Below are 18,485 nucleotides of genomic sequence, written 5' to 3' on the forward strand. Positions count from 1 at the left end.
CGCACCCTCTTCACGAGGGCAATGTTGTAATAAGTTGTATGTCTTCCAACCCCATATCTTTCTCCCTTTTACTTGCTTGCTTATAATGGTTAGTATAGGACATCACGTTTCATTAGCATTCTTATGTTTCACATCCATTTGTCTTGCATACATCCAAGGCTCGGCTCATCATCCTAACCCAATATCAAATGTTCAAACTCATTACTTGAATATGTGTTTCTCGTATGTCTTAAATGCAATCATACGCCATGCTCATAGCCGAGCCTATAAAATACATAATATGTGCATTGCATTAGTCATATTGCATAAGTTAGGAACATGCATATTTTTCTAACTCTTTCACCTGTTTTAGCACGGAGTACTAGGTGAGCTTTTATTGCTTTAGTACGTCACATCAAATGTTTGTGTTGCAATGTCAAAGCATGAATACCATGAGCCTAATTGCTTAAATGATATAATTGTTTGAATGCCTATGGAAGAAGGCTAGTTGCTTGAATTGGGATGGCTTGATTAATGTCCATTTTAGCCCACTTTTTCAACTGGCAAATCCACAAAACAATTTCGAAACAAAAACATGAAATCAAGTGTTCCAAATCTTGCAAACTAGTCTATACCTTGTGTGCATATCGCATAGTAAAAATAGCTAATGAATCGAAACAAGAGCATATAATGTAAATAAAAAACACATCATGATTAGTAAAGGCCGATCTTTGATTGGGCGAGTGGGGTGTTCAATTCACGACCTTCCCCTCTCGTACCTAAGTTCCCGAACTGAGACACTTTGGTGATAACGGACTAATAGCCTTTAGCATGAGTCTCGGGCTTCCAAAATTTTTCACAAATATTTAGGTGGCGAATCTATAATCTGGCAAAATAATCTATTTTTGGCATTTGATTCAAACATTAATTTTCCAAAAAGAATTGTCAGATTTGGACTCTTTTTGTGTTTTCACTATTTCACATTGCACTTGTGAAATCAAATTCAAAACCACAAGTAGAGTTCGAACTGTAGGACTATTCGCTTTTCGAAAGCAGCGCAGAAAGCTGGGCTACAGGCACTCACTCAAGTCATGAGCAGGGCTCGCACATATAGCACACGCCTCATGAAATTGAGGTTGATCTTGCTGTGTAAGGGCATGTCCCGCATCTAATAATTGGTCCATGTTTTGGGACAATGCCTCTACTTGTTGGGCTAACTCTAGGTTTTGCCCTATCTCATTGTAGGCGTCCCCGAACGTCCAGGGAGGGAATCCCGTTTTGTTCATTGGGCTCACTACAGTTCGGACTCAAAGTCACGGTTCTGAATCTAATCTCGCAAAGTGCAATGCAAGATCGATAAATCACCTAATAGTCCAAATCCGGCAAATCGTTTTGAAAAACTGATTTTTAGAAAGAAGTGCCAAACATGGACTGCTTTGCTAAATACAGAGTCGCCACCTAAATATTTTATTTTGGGGGAATTTAGGAAACCCTGACTCGTGCCTAAGGCCACGTGTTCGTCATCACCAAAGTTGCCTCGGCTCAGGAACTTGGGTACGATTGGGAAAGGTCACTTTGTGAGCACCCCCGCTCACCCGATCAAAGATCGGCCTCTACTAACCATGATATCGAATTTTGAAAACATTATGTGCTCTTATTCTGGTTTATTAGCCTAGAATTACTAGGTGATGCGCACAGCATACAAGTATAGACTGGGTCGCCTGAATTGGAACAAAGCATCGCATATCCGTTTGTTTTGAAAATGGATTGAAGTTTGCTACTCGCAAGTAGGCTAAAACACGGGTTTCGACGAATTATTCCAACTCGAGTAACCCAACCTTCACCCACAGGCATTCAGGCAATTATATCACATAAGCACATAGCCTCATGGTAAGCATGCTATCATGGCAGTCACTCACACACATGCAAGGATGCTAAAGCATAAACACTTACCGAGTACTCTGAGCCAAAGAAAGAAGCTAATTAGAAATCATGCATGAATCCTAACTATGCTAAGAATGCCTAATGCAACACATGCAAAAATGCAACTACAATAGGCTCGGCTATTCTAAGATGGCATATAAGATGCAACAATCAATACATGTATTCAACTTGGAATTGAAATACAATGCAGTTAGCATGATGCGCCGAGCCCGGTGCATGCAAAACAGATGAATGGATGCAAACATACGAGCATAAGGATGCTAATTTAAACGTGCCCTAAAACTAACCATCATAAGCTGGTAAATAAAAGGGAGAAAGACGTGGGGTTGGAAGACATACATCACACACACGCACACTTATTACAACATTGCCCTCCTCGGAGGGTCCGAATAAATAATACACAACCGAATGAATAGCAAATTACAGCTAATTATTACACAACCCTAATTAATTAACAAATTAAATAAAATAAATATGCTAGCATGCAAAACATATGAAATGGAATGCCTCAGCTCGGTCTTAAATGACAAGGAATGCATGCATACTCGAGTCGCCTTGCCAAAAAATCCATCGCAATGCCCCGATTTGCATCTGTTTGCAACTGGTCCCAGAACACTATACAAAACTCCAGAAGGCTAAAACTCCACCATGCTGTAGGGATACTACCGACCAGTTTTTGCTGTTGGTTTTCGATTTGCTGCAACAGAGAACAAGAAAGGGGCATGGCAAAGTATTTTCAACATATGTGTGCACGACCACTCTCCCGTCATTGCATAAGCTCTAGGGAGTGTAGTCCTCAATCCTCGTGCCACCAATCACGCATCTCGATGCATTATGGCCGAGGAGTCGAATTGCATGACTCAATGTCAAATGGATGCACAAATGAACATAATAAGGCCTAAACTCCATCATGGGTAGTCAAAAGTGTCAGTGACCGGGAATCGAAGCATGTTTCGCCACTTTGAGTACGAAACGTCCCTCATTTCCCGTGTTTGGACTAAACCCTACTCCAAACACTATGCAACAACTAGAATGGCATGGCATGCAAACACAATGCAACAACTAGCATGCAATCCTAAACGAAATGCAACTAAGACATGCAAACATGCAAGGAATGACATGCAAAGGTGTAACTAGCATACGCAATGCTATGAACTACAAATGGCAAACTCAACGCACATGACGCTACATGGCATACACAACGCACATATGACGATGGACATACACAAAGGCATAATCAAGGCACACACAATGCGACGATCAAGCATGCGACAACATGGACATGGCATACACAATGCAAGATGGACTTAAACTAAAATGAATAGGCCTCAACCACACTCAAATTAGTGGCCAAACATGATGAAATTAGGCAACAAAACACATGCAAACATGCACAAATGCAAGAGACCAAACCTAAGGCACCAAATGCAACTCTATCAAAGCATGGAAAGGGATAAAATATGGTATACAAACACACATTTTCCAGCTCTGAAATGACATGCAAGATGGTCCCGAATCATGCAAACACGTCACACAATGCATGCTAGATGGCCCGAATACCGAAACTAGTGAAGCGCATTACACTAGAGGTACATAAAGCAATGCACAAATGGAAAAACCAACCCCAAATAGACCCTAGGCAAGTCCAAGACAGTGGAAAAATGGTCTAACATGATGGCTTGAAAGGCATGGAAATGAAGCTCATGCGATGGTCCAAAAACGAGGCATACAAGCACGACTCTCAAACGCATTTAAAGAGTGGAAAACATAGGAATATGGCATACATGTAAGCTCAGAAATATGATGCACAATGGCCCCAAAACATGGAAACACTTCAACATAAGCATGCAATAGGCTCCAAAACTCAAAGCTAGGCAAGGGTATTGAACTACAACCATGCATAGCAAGCATCATTTGACCATGAGGCATAAAAACAGAGCTAAGGCAGTCCAAAACATGTACAAAATCAGTTTAAAGCATGGCCAAAAAGGATTTGCACTACAAGCATGTGAGGAAATCAAGAGGCCATCAAACCAGCAAAATTTAGAGGTATGACATGCCAAATAAAGCCTAAAAACCCACTGAAACATGGTCTATGCATGCAAGAATGATAGGCTCATTTGATAGGCTATAAAGAGGGTTGTTCTACACATGCAAGATGGACAATCAAAATGGAAAAATGGGCTCTGGATAGAGCCTATGAAGGTCCTAAAACCCACCAAAAATGGCCTAAAACATGGCTTGGAAGCATGCAAATAAGGGCTCCTTTGTTAGGCCAAATATGCTAGTAAACAAGACAATAGGTGAAAGGGTCACCCCTCTCTGATTTTGGCACTCAAAACAGCATGCTAGCCACTAAAAATCCACTGGATTTCAGTGTCTAGAAGGCCAAACAAAGGTCAATGCAAAGGCTCAAAGGCATGGCTCAAAACAAAGTAAAATGAAGCATGCAAGAGGGTAGATGACCCCCAACAGAAAAATGATCTTAAACAAACATGTTAAGGACCTCAAAATAAGACTTTTTTCAGTTTATGACAAAGCCCAAATATGCTTGAAAATATAGCTAAGATATGAAGCAAAATAAAGCTAAAAATTGAGAAAATGTGTGTTACCCTTGTAGCCAAGAACTCCAGCAGCTTTTGGACCAAAACAGCAAACCTTCAACCTCTGAAAATGGCCTCCAAGATGTTTAGAGTGATGGTGGAGGGGTTAGACTAGGAGGTGGTATGCAATAGGCCAAGAACAAGGGACTTTTTAACACAAAATAGAGAGATATAGAGAGATAGATATATGTATGCATTAACCAATTTTCTGAACCTTTGCTAATGAGGGAGAGAGTCCCTCTTATAGCCAAAGGGGTTCAAAGCTTCTCTAAGAAGCTAAAAAACAAGTTTGAAGATGTATGGAGGATCAATTTTGTGCCTTCCAGCTAGCACAGCTGGCAATAACTCACAGAGACAAGACAGGGGGGAGTAGGCCGACCAGTTCAAGTGGTCGACCGAACACTTGCCCTGGTCGGCCGACCAAGTTCAAAAGGGTCAAGTCTCAAAAGTTGGTCGGCAGCCTCCTAGGGTGGTCTCCTCACTCAATGCAAGCTAATGGTAAGGTGGGAGACCAGCAATTATGGCCCAAAAGTGAGGGAGACCAACTACCTGTCAAAGAAATCGGCCAACGGGGGAAAAGTGGTCTCCAAGGAGAAAAGGTGGTCTCCCACCGTTGTTCCACCTTCCAAACAATGAAAAAAGGGTCCATGCCAAAAATGAACCAAGACGGATGCAAAATGAGGGTTCAGGGCCAAAACGCGTAGCCGGGTGCCCCGAAAACTAACTGTTAAGCATCGAAAGTGGCGTGCGACCACGAAGGTGGTCTCCCGGGCCACAGTGTCCCTCTAGAGAGAGAAAACAAGGTGTGTGCCAAAAACCGGAGCAAACGGAGAAAGTTAAGCGGTCCCAAACCGAAGCGCACGGCCGACGGCTCCGAAAACCAAAAACTGGTCTCCAAATGGGAACAGTGGTCTACAACCACGAAAAGTAGCCTACGGCCACTGAGAGATGGTCTACGAGATCTCTCCCTCCCTTCAGAAAGAGAAAGCAGAACCTGGCTCGCAAACCGAGGCAAAGCACAAATGAGTCCCAAAGTCCGGAGGCAAGACTCTCAGCTGGGACTCCGTAACCTCAGAACGAGCACAACATGCGCAATCACTGAGCGCTCAATCGATGACATCTGAGTCTTAAGGTCAGTCAAAAATGGGGTGTCTACACTCATAAATGCCCTCCTTTTAGGGGCTCCAACTACTAGTTGCTAGACTTGTCGGGCTACGGAGGCATGGTGAAGGGAATTATCACCTAAGTTCTCAAATAATTGCCATGCCTCGGCGTCATTTTTGGACATGAATGTCCCACCACAAGAAGAATTCACCACTTGGCGGTGACGCTCAGTTAAGCCATAGTAGAAGGTTTGAATAAGTTGCCAATCAGGCACTTGGTGGTGGGGACAGTGTTGGAGAAGTTCACGAAGTCTTTCCCATGTCTCATGAAATTGCTTGAGAAAAATTAGTGACAGCTCGCCTGAGTTGGTTGGTCTCACCAATGGAAAAGTACTTCTCCAAAAACTTCTTCTTTAATTGGTTCCATGTTGTGACAGAATTAGCGGGTAAGGAGTTCAGCCAATGTTTGGCTTTGTCCTTTAATGAAAATGGAAATAAACGCAACATTAGGGCCTCATTAGTGAAATTCTGGATCCTCAATGTATAGCAAATTTTCAAAAATTCATGCAAATGTTTATAAGGGTCATCATGAGCAAGTCCATGGAATGATGGGAGCATTTGTATGGTGCTAGACTTAATCTCATAATGAGCAACAGTGATATCGGGTAACTGGATACATGATGGTGATGTATATGCAATAGATGTGAAATAATCGTTAAGGGTCTGGTTGGGCCCATTTAGGCCATTCGAATTTTCCATCTCTATTAGTTCGAGGTATGGGTATGGATATTGGGGGTGTTCGGTGGGGCTTTTTTGTGCCAACTTATGGCTCTTTGCCTTTTAAAAAGTTATTTTGGACTGTTTGGTTAAACTTATTTCAAATAATTTCTGATTCTAACAACTTATTTTAAGTCAAAAAAGCTAATTCTGAGAAGTTGTTCACCCTTTGCTTCTGATTATCAGCTTCTAATTATCAGCTTCTACTTTGGACATGTTAATTCACGGTTATACTCTTAGATTTTTTTTATTTTTTATTTTTTTAAAAATAGAAAAAGACCCAAATGGACTATAAAATATTATTATTTTTTTTATGAGAAATGTAAACAAATAGTGAATAATAAAAAATAAAAGTTAATTGAAAAAGCTACTTCACAGTTTATTTAACAAACACTACTCAGCAACTTAAATCTATAATCCAACAGCTATACCAAACAGATTGACAGCTTCTTATTAAAGTCATAATCTATAATCTATTAAGCTATAATCTATAATCTGTTTTAACAGTTATACCAAATAGGACCATTCAAGCCTAAGAACACAGGAAGAGGCTCTAAGTTTTCTAAGAGTCCTTCCTAGTTTAAGATCCAAATTCCACAATTCAAGGCGACAAGAATGGCGCCCGTGCATACACTACTCACACACACACACTAGGTTCCAACTCTATGCACTAAGTTATGAAAGCAAAATACCAAAAGGAGAAATACTCATAGCGATTTAACGAAAATGTTTTACTCATCTTACGGGTGCTTGACATGTAGACGTTATCCCCAATTGTCACTTGAGCTCTCTAGTTTTAGCACTTTGGTGTTTTGCTTGCGAGTATTTTCTTTTTTTTTTAAGCACTTTGGTGCTGCAGTTTGTTTTTAAAGCTCAATTGCGCTCCGCTCGCACTTCAGTGATAGCTCCACTTGCAAACACTCTGCACACTTAGCAACACGAAGGCATAAAATCCTAAACTAAAAATTAAAATAATGTCACTTTAAATTAACTAATTTCGCCAGAAGTCCCTAACAACGGCGCCAAAATTTGATGGGTCATTTCACAAACCAAAAATAATACTAAACCATATTAAATTCTTTAAAAATAATGGCAAGTCCAGGTATCGATCCACAGAGACAATTGTGAAATTAAACTAATTTAATTGCTAAATTAATTTTGATTAAAAAGATAGAGGGATATTATGACTAAACAAGAATCAAATGAAATTGAGGTATTAAATTGACAATTAAACGTAGGGATTGAGATATTGATTTTTGGAAAAAAAAATCCTAGAGTAAAGAATTCACCACTAACCACATAAATGAGATTTAACATTGGCCATCAATTGCAATCCGGTTTGAAATACACAATATTTCACAACTACAAGTTTGAATTATTGATCAAGAGGGTTGTCGCATTCAAAGTACAGGCACGAATCATCCCAAGTAGTATGAGTCGTTTGCTCTAAACTATGGTAGCAATACGACCTGTCTCTCGTAGCATGACTTGACTCGTACTTTGAACACAAACACAAAGAAAACCAATGTATGGAAAGCATTAAGCAATCACAGAGAGTAAAATATTTAAAGAGATGAAAAGAACAATTATTATAACCTTCTAAATCATCCATTCATTTATTCAAACCGTTTCACAATCAAAACTTAAGAAAAATCCTTTTACATGGCTAGGGTTTCATCAAAACCCTAGAAAGAAGAGCCTAGCCACACATGGAAGAGGTGGAAGAGATGGAAAAGGTGGAAGCCCCCATGAAAGTTCTCCTTGATGCTTGAGGAAAATCACCTTCTCTAAACTCTAGCCTCCCTTTCGTTAGAATAATTTTCGAACCCTAGGTTAGCCTATTTTTTTTCCTTTTATTCTCAACAAAACAAAACAAACTCAAAATTCTACACACGCATCCCTAGGAGGGCCACTCGATCGCCCATGTGGGCCGCTCAAGTGATGGTGGGCTGCACGTGCAGTGGAGCTTGGCCGCACGTACGGTGAGGTGGTTGGCTCTGATTTTTTGCTTCTTGTACGGAGAATCTGCTTTCGCACCCTTTTTTATTGAATTTGCAAATTTCGCACCAAATCTATACAAATGCACAAAACACATCATCTCCACCGTTTAAACAAAATTAAAAGACTATAAATGAAACTTAAGAGACCTCAATGTGATACCTTTCAGGCCACATCACCGCTCGAGCAGCAACTCGAGCACGGATCGCGAATCTATTTGTTACAGAAGCAGTGGTTCAGTCTGTTTTTAGGTTACGGCTTTTAGATCTTCTTTAAGGGTTCTAGGGTTTTTTTCTGGGGCTATTTTGCTAGTTTTCTTTGAGGTTTGATTGAGTATTAAACTCATGATTTAACAAGCATACATTAAACAGTTGTTTGATTATTCAACTTCAAGACTATTCTTCTTCTTCGGTGGAATCCGAAGATTCAAGCAAGGAGTATTCGAAGGAGTTTAAAGTTGTGCGCAGTCGTTAGTTCAACATGGATGTTGTGGATTTAACATCAAGTTGATCAATTCTGAGGCGAAGGCGGTGGTGAAAGAGATACAGATTGTTGAAAACAAATTGATTGCATTTGGATAATTTATTTTGGTATATTTGTATTCTTTCTTTATTTCTTTCATAGTGGATTGATTAGTGGCGTTTCGCTCGTGATTTTTTAATCACAATTGGAGGTGTTCCAATTGTGATTTTTTCACATAAAAATAGGTTGTGCCGATTTATTGATTTTGAAGTAACAATCTAAATTACTTTCGTACGTGCTAAATAGTTTAGATTGTTAGTTTTAATCGTTTGGGAAATTGTACAATTAATCTTGATCTGAAACGTCAACACTATAACTATGATGACATCAGCAGCTTAGGCAGTGGAAGTAAGGCTGACATCAACATCTAAGTATGGCTGACATCACGCGACTGAGGCAACAGGCACGCGGCTAAGGAAGTTGGGTGAAAGCCGATGGCTAGTGGGCTAAGAAAGAAGTTAGGATGACACGTGCTGGCACATGGTGAGAGTGGTGACGATAAAAACCGACGCTCTTTTCATTGGGCGTCGCATGAGGGCGCATGTGACATCCAATGGGGCTGTTCTTGCCACTGTTGGCTTTGTCTGGAGGAGACGAAGGATTTGGTGTTGTCGAAATGTGAAAAGTAATAAAAAAGAATAGGGACAGTATCAAGCAATCAACCGAGTTTCAATGGTGGTAATGCTGATAAAGAAAAGATAATGAAGTGATGAAGATATTAAAGAAACACCAGCTCTGATACCATGATAAAGTAAGAGAGGGGGAGAGGGAGAGAGAGAGAGAGAGAAAAGTATATGAATTATATTAATGAATTTATACAATACAGTAGGAGAAGCCTGTATATTGTAGACACCCCATTTTTTACGGCCCTTAAGACTTGTGCGCCACTAGTTGATCACTCGATGATGAAAGTTATGATGTACAAACGTTCGATTTCTTTAGCAAGAAGAGCTTCTAATCCCAACCTTATACCCCATTTTGGACCAAAACTATTTTAGACCTTAAAACCCTTTTTTCCTAAAATATTTTTTCAAATATTTCTACGATGTTCCAAGGCTCGTATTTTGTTGAAAAAGTTGCACTTTTCGATAAATCGAGTAAGGACAAAGTGGAAATAATAAAAAAAAAAGGGAGGTGAAATCTTTGAAAAATATTTAAAACCTCTTATTTAGAGGTTTGGAGTTAAAGAAAATAGGAAGGGGGGGAAGAAAACTGGTTAGGGAAGAAGTTGGGCATCAAATCGTTAAGGGAAAACTGAGCAACCTTCACTAAAATAGGCATATCTCTTTGTAAACTTAGAACTTAGTTATGAGGCCACCAACATTGGAAAGTGGACTTCTGGGGCTTCAATTTAAACTCAAGAATCTTCTAAAGTCATGTCTGGATAAGGGAGATATCGCCGTTTGAAGTTAGGCATCAATCCGGTTAAGATAGAAATGAGCAACCTTCATTAAAATAGGCATATCTCTTTGCACAATTATAATTTAGATGTGAGGCTGCCACCATTAGAAATTTGACTTCTGGGGCTTCAATTGAGACTAAAGAATCACCTAAAACCGAGTCCGGATGAAGAAGATATGCCCACTTGAAATCGGGCCTGGAAGCAGATTTTTCTAGCCGGCCACTTTAGTGGCCTGCCGGCTAGTTGTGCAAGATTTGGCCATTTTGAGTGTTTTGGCCTTCCAAGTGTTCCCCACTAGTGGCCTGTCGGCCACTAATAGTAGTAGCCTGTTGGCCAGTAGAAGTGGCATGCCGGCTACTTGTGTCCAAAAGCCAGATTTTTGCAAATATTTGTTGTCAGTTGTTCCCACACTGCACCGGCTGTTTGTATATAGATATTTTCGACTTGAGGCTCATGTTTTCTATATATAGAGCACCTCCCCTCTTGCTTTCAAGGTTAGAAAATTTTAGGAGTGAGAAAATACTTTTGAAGAGCAAATTTTGGAAAATTCCTCTCTCTTTCTCTCTACAATTCTCTCTCTCTCTTACAACTTGCATAGCCTTTGCCTAAACACTCTAAACTAAACCTACAGAACTTCTTGCTGAGGTGATTTAAGCTTGAATTTGAGCTCTTGAGGCACTTGAGAGTGTGAAATTGGTAGTTTGTAACTCAAAGAAGCGTTTATCTTCAAAAGGTATACCTTCTAGTGTTTTTATACCATTTTTACACCACTTGTTCTCCATCTTTTCTTGCTATTTTAAGTTGTTTATTACCTATATTTTTGGGCTAAAGGTAGAGGGGTTGATAGCCCTTCTTTGATTTTAAGGTCTTTGCCCTTGTGTTTCCCACCTTCTTATCACCTTTTTTTGAGCTTTTTACCACTGATTTTCAGAGTTTTTTCAAAGGCTAAAATCATGTTTTGAGGTCCCAAAAATGGAGGGGTTAGCCACCCTTCCTTTGGCTTGTTTACTAGCTTAAATTCTCCATTATTTTAGCTTAGTCTTTTAGCTATTTTTACCTAAATTCTAACACTGTTTTTGCTTACTTTAGGCCTGTTTTGGGCTGGTTGTGTCATTTATGCTTTATATTACATACTTGTAGTGTAATTGTCCTCATAGGCTTGGTGGTTTAGGCCTTAGCCACCAACCCATTTGAGTTGATAGTATTTATTTCTTGCTTTCCATACTTGTGATCACCTTTAATCACCTCTGCAACCTCCCCCCTTTCTTGGCTTTTTCTTTACTTTGAAAGTTGTTTCAAGCTACTTGTTTGTTTAAGCTTGAGATTGAGGTCTTGTGCTTAATGGTTTAATCCCTTTGGGGGTTCATTACCAACGACATGACACTTCTCTCATGTCCAAAACGAACACTTGGTTTGGTGTTCCTTTCCTTTAGAGGACTTAAAGCTCACTTTTGGACTCGATTGATTAAGGAATGGTTGGTAATTAAAATAAAGTAACAAAATTGGGCCTAAAAGTGATGGAAGATAATAAAATCAACTTGGGTTCAATCGGACATTAATTGAACCTATTAAGTCTTGAGTCGTTTCATACTTGCTAGTGATGTAAACGGTTCAAGAGTCAAGGTCAGCCACTTCCCTTGATCAATCCATGATAGGGAGGAGGTTTGAGAGTCTTTTATTGTGCATTTATTGAAATTGTACACCTTGGTTCATAGGCCATCATGCAATGAAATTGCATCGATTGATGGTTTGTGAATTGAGCTTGCCACTCCTTTGGACTGTTTGATGATAAGGAAGGGTAAGGTGTACAAACATACCTTGAGAATGCCCTAGTTGTCCTTTGTATGCTTTTTGTTGCAACAGGGGGAACCAAGCATCAGTGGCTAGCAAGCCACTATTTCTGGACGGCAGGTTACCATTTGTGGCTGACTAGCCACCACTTCTGGCCTGCCGGCCACTTTTGTCAAATTGATCGGTAACTTTTTGGGACAGAACAGAGCAAAGGCTGAGGTGAAAGATGTTCTACTGTGCAACAGAAGCATTCTGGCATCATAACAGTGTGCTTTTCGGGTGGAAATCTGCACATGCATGAGCATCCCTCACTTCTCGGGGCTAATTAGTTAATTTCGTTACTTTATTTCATATTGTATTCATGTTGTAATTAATTAATTAGTGTTATTAATTAGTTAGTTCCAATTTCTAATAATTAGCTAGAATAGTTAATTAGTTGTAATGTTGCAATAACTAGCTAGCATAGTTAGTTAATTCGTTTTGTAATAGCTAGTTAATTAGTTTAGCTAGTTAGTTTATTCGGGCCCTCCTGTGTGAGGGCAAGCAATTGTAATAGCGTGTATGTCTTGCAACCCCACGTCTTTCTCCCTTTTATTTACCTGCTTATGATCGTTAGATTAGGGCATCATGTTTAGTTTAGCATCTCTTATGCGTTGCATGCATTGAGCTCAGCACATCATTTTAACTTGCATTGTTAGTTTAATGCTTCTTTGAATACATACTTAGAGCGCATTCTATCAAATTGATTCATATGCCATATTAGTAGTCGAGCCTAATAATTGTATATCGTATGCTTTGCATTACTCATATTGCATAAATTAGAATCATGCATTTTTCTAACTCTTTTATCTTTTTTGGCTTAGAGTACTAGATGAGTTTTTATTTGCTTTAGCATATTGCATTGTATACGAGTGTTACCATGTCAAAGCATGTTCACCATGAGGCTAAGTGCTTAAGTGATAAACTGTTTGAATGTCTATGGATGAAGGTTAGTTGTCTGAATTGGAATAATTTGAGTAATGTTCATATACAATCACTTTTTCAAGTGGTACACATTCGAAACAATTTTCAAAAACAAACAAGAAACCAAGTGTTCCAATTCTTGCAAATTAGTCTATACTTGTGTGTGTGCACATCACATAGTAATACTAGCCTAATAAATTGGAACAAGAGAATATAATATCAATAAGATACACATCATGATTAGTAGAGGCTGATCTTTGATCAGGCAAGCTGGCGTGCTCTGTTCGTGACCTTCCCCTCTCATCCCTAAGTTCCCGAGCCGAGACAATATTGGTGATGACGGAGACGTAGCCTTTGGCATGAGTCATGGGTTTCCTAAATTTTTCAAAAAATATTTAGGTGGCGACTCTGTATCTGGCAAAGGTAAAGCAGTCCATTTTTGGCCTTTTTTTATTCAAAATCGATTTTTCAAAAGATTTGTCGGATTTGTACTCTTTGGTGTTTGTTTATTTCATATTGCACTTGTGAGATCAAATTCAGAACTGCGGGAGTCCGAACTATAGGACTTATCATCTTCCGAAAAGCGCACGAAAAGTCGAACTACATATATATGAGCCAAGAAACCTAAGTAGTATTGAAATAGATAAGTATAAAAGATATACACATCTAATATACAACTAACAATACATATTCAATCTCTTAATCATAAAATTTGTATCATTTTAACTCCTTTAAAAATATATATATATTTCCGCAATATTTTATGGTTGAATGGTCTAAGGCCTCGTTTGGGAACAGGTTAATTTAGTAACTTTTTGGCTATTTAGCTAAAATATGAGCTAAAAAAAATTAGTATGTTTGGGATGACTTTTTGACTTTTTACGAAAAGATGTGCAAAAAGTAGAGAGAAAATAGAATCTTTGACTTTTTGGTATGGATTGTTGGCTTTTTGGCTAATTTAACTTTTTGGCTTTTTGGCTAAAAATGAGGGTTCCCAAACGAGGCCTAAATATACAATTTTAAAATTATAAAAAATAAATTTATATTTGTATGATAATTGAAAGGGTGTCCATCTAATTAACCATTTTTAGGACACAAACAGTATGATTATTCAAAGAGATTATCACCCACAGGCATACACACAAAAAAGGCTAACGAATAAAGATTCCATTCAAGAAAATGATTGCAAAGAAGAAAGTTTACAAGTTATGCCAAACAAAATCAAGAGAATACTCATCTAAGATTTCCATTAAACTAAGGGTGCTTAATCTAAGATCATCATCAGGAAACCAAAAAGGACTTTCACAACTCTCATTTATTCTTTGTTGATCTTCTACTTCCAAGAATCCAACATTACTCTAGTAACCATCGCCGTCAACCTTTTGCTCTTCAGCTCTAACATTGCTATTAAAAGACGGATTCGAACTTGCACTCATGGTGACACTATCACTCTCTATTAATTTGGTAGAGATTGTTTGCGACGAAGCTCCAAGTTTGGTTATCTCCTTCTTCACTCCAAGCTTCTTGCTCAAATGAGTGTTCAAGTGATTTTTTACTTGGTTGTCAGTTCTTCCCGGTACTCACCCCGCAATTAACGACCACCATTAAGATAACAATTGACAAATATTATTAAATTACATAAGTTTAAATATCGGTTGTTGCGTACCATATCAAATTATATGCATTAGATTTTTGTCCTTTTAATAGTGATAGATCCGGCTTCATACCATATGTTCCTTCAAAATTTATTTTTTAAAAAATTGGACTTTTTTCAACTTATTTCTCAAACCAGAAAGTCTGGTTAATAAGCATGTTTTCATGAAAGTATGGTTAATTAGTAATGTGGTTTTTGTTGAATTCACCCATGTGTGAAAGGGGTGATCATCCAAGTCAAGATTGGTTGGCAACAATAGGAAGGCAACCAACCAAAGTCCACCTTGGCGGCCACCAACCATCTTCAAGAGTCAAGAATGGAGGCTGCCCAAAGGCTCTCCCACCTACTCCCTCACCTATAAATGGAGGTTGAGAGGAGAGAGCAAAAGTGTGAGCAAACCGTGAGACAACAAAGAGAGTGAGAGATGTGAGGCGGAGAGACCGTCTCTCTCGGTGTGAGCGAGGGAGACGGGTGAGTGTGTGAGTGAGGAGAGTGTGAGCTCCTCCTCTATTGTAATCTTTCTGTAATATCTCCATTGTTATAGTGATAATCGGCTACTCTCCCGTGGACGTAGGCATTGAGGCCGAACCACGTTAAATATTGTGTCTCCTTGAGTGTGGGTGTGTTTTTCTGCTTGCAATGATTTCTATAAGGTCTTGGGCGGGATCCCAGATCCCAACAATTGGTATCAGAGCCTCGTCGGTGGCGTTTCGGAACAAAAACAGCGTGTTGTTTGAAACTGCCCAGAAATCAAGTTGCTCGAAATCAGGTTTTGAGCATATCAGGAGCAAGGGCTCGAGAAGAGGAGTCCAACCATATAAAGCAGACACCCAGAAGAGACTCCACGCGCCCTCACGCGCCGCCTGAAGAAGGTGCGTGAGGCCCAGTCTCTGCACGCGCCACCACGCGCCGTTCAGGCAACCGGCGCGTGGTCCCAGTCTCAAGCACGCGCCCCACGCGCGGCTGAAGGAAGAAGGTAAGTGGGGAAGGCGCGTGTAAGGCACGCGCAGGCCACGGGGCGCCACGTCAGCAGCCGCGTCATCAGACACGTCAGCATAAGATGCCAGTCGTACTGCCACGTGGCAGACAGGTCAGCGACACGTGGCAGTCCACGTCATCGCCACGTCAGCAAGATTGTGCCATGTCATCTGCCACGTCAGCATCCAGAGGAGGGATCCAGTGCTTTGCGGCGAAGGTACAGCCGCAGATCTGAGGCGTACAAAATGTTTTGGCTAGATCAGAGCCATTTGGAGTCCGTTTTTGGTGATCCAATAGTGGTTTCCGACTATTTGGAGTATTCCGGACACATCTGTACGGTCAGATTTTGGAGACGGAGTTTCTGTAAAAAGAAGGCAGATTAAAGTGGCGGACGGCGTCAGGGACAGTGGACGGAATATTTCGTTGGTACACGGAATATTCCTTGAACTTCTGAAAATTGCAATTTGGCCCAGAATTTTCTGAAAATTGTGATGTGGCCTAGTTTTCGGGGAAAGTTTTCAGTGAGGTCCTTGGAAGTGCAGCGAAGGTTGGTCCTAGCTAAACGGACCGCTCCGGACGCAACCGCGAGGGCAGAATAGTGAAATTCTAAACGGTTTTGAAAGATTGTCAAAACATGGGAGTTTGTCATCATCAATAGTCGAAGGAAGGTTGCCGGATATTGTGGAACGCTGCGGATTCACTGACGAGGTTAGAATGGGCAGATTCTGACCAGATTGGACAACCAGATACAGATTGAGATAGATCATTGAAGACCAGAGGAGATCAGGCTTGATCAAATGGCAGATCGAGGGAGATCAGGATTGGTCAGGGGCAATCAGAGGATTGCAGACATGATTATCTCAAAGGTCTAGGAAAGTTCTATCAAAAAAAGACACTGTCTAAGGAGACTAGTTCTTAAGTGGGACCGGTTGTGACCCCACCAGTCTTTCCTGGGAACTTTCCTGGTTGTTGAGTTCGTTGGAGGATCTGGTTCAATCAAAAGAGAAGACCATTCATCGACGGATAGATGATTTGGCAACCAGTACAGGCTCAGGGAAATACTGTGGCTGTTGGAGCTACTGTATACGAGTAGGTACTAATGGTATGTGGACATGTAGAACAATAGTTGCAGAGGAGCATACTAAGCGCAGAAGTACAATTGCAGACGTGCAACAGTGCAAGGGTACGCTAGAGTATCGTACAGAGGCGCGAGAAGAGTGTGCAGCAGCGGGTTGTTGACAGTTCACAGGAACTTCCAGACAGAGAAATTGAGACAGGTAAAACGCAAGAGTGCGTGCCAAGGAGTGGCAAGTCTTATTTCTCTATGGTGATTTCTTTAGTTCCATGGCAGCAGATGATAGAGTTGATGCAGATCTCTCAAGCAAGCTTGACGCAGGGAGACCAGAAGCCATGGGTGCGAGCACTATGCACGGAGTTGCATAGTGGTAACTTGTACAGACCGGTGGAAGTTGTCTTGGCAGAAGGGCTAACTGTCAAACATCAGTACGGATGTACAAGTGAGACAGAACCGAACATCAGGGATTGCAGCACAGACAACGGGCGTATGAGATCGCTGGGAAGTTGTTATGAAGTGCAGAAAGCAAAGGCTGGTTGTTCAGAAATAAGCTCCGAGCAAGGAAAATTGAGGATGTTGATGTGTCAAACTCTGAAGTTTTCTAGTTGCTCCAGTGTTCATCATGCAAGGAGTTGCACGGTAATGCAAGGGTATCCCGAGCAGGGGGTGCAGGACATCCAATCAGGGGGTGTCAAGATATCTTGGTTGCGCAAGTTCAAGCATAGCAAGTGAAGACATCCGAGACAGGAAGCGTGGAAGAGATTTGTGGGAGATAGGAGCAGAGGCTCTCTCCAAATCAGAGAGTGGTGTGAGTTGAGTTGAGGATGTAGGATTCCCTCCTCCTCTTGTATCTCTGGTGTATTATCTCTAGCTTTCAGGGGATGCAATATCTCAGTAAGGAAATGCAGACTATGTTGAATTTGAGCGTAACAAGATTAGCAGCAGTATGTGCTGTGGATCACCTTACATGGGTGAAGGGGGTGATTTGTTGAATTCACCCATGTGTGAAAGGGGTGATCATCCAAGTCAAGATTGGTTGGCAACAATAGGAAGGCAACCAACCAAAGTCCACCTTGGCGGCCACCAACCATCTTCAAGAGTCAAGAATGGAGGCTGCCCAAAGGCTCTCCCACCTACTCCCTCACCTATAAATGGAGGTTGAGAGGAGAGAGCAAAAGTGTGAGCAAACCGTGAGACAACAAAGAGAGTGAGAGATGTGAGGCGGAGAGACCGTCTCTCTCGGTGTGAGCGAGGGAGACGGGTGAGTGTGTGAGTGAGGAGAGTGTGAGCTCCTCCTCTATTGTAATCTTTCTGTAATATCTCCATTGTTATAGTGATAATCGGCTACTCTCCCGTGGACGTAGGCATTGAGGCCGAACCACGTTAAATATTGTGTCTCCTTGAGTGTGGGTGTGTTTTTCTGCTTGCAATGATTTCTATAAGGTCTTGGGCGGGATCCCAGATCCCAACAGTTTTTTTGTATCAACCATGCTTCTTAGTTTTCTATTTTATTCAAACTCTAATGAGAATGTGATTGCCAATGTTAAAAAAAAAATAAAAAAAAACATTCTTAGCCATCACGCTTTCTCTACATTTCAACTTTTAATAGATTTCAATTCTAAATCTAACTTCAAAACGAGAAAATTTGAAAACAAAACACGTGCTTTTTTTTTAGACAGGTAACAAAACACATGCC

This window comes from Camellia sinensis, chromosome 4, assembly GCF_055761805.1.
Source record: "Camellia sinensis isolate YWXY chromosome 4, ASM5576180v1, whole genome shotgun sequence".
In the NCBI taxonomy this organism is placed as follows: domain Eukaryota; kingdom Viridiplantae; phylum Streptophyta; class Magnoliopsida; order Ericales; family Theaceae; genus Camellia; species Camellia sinensis.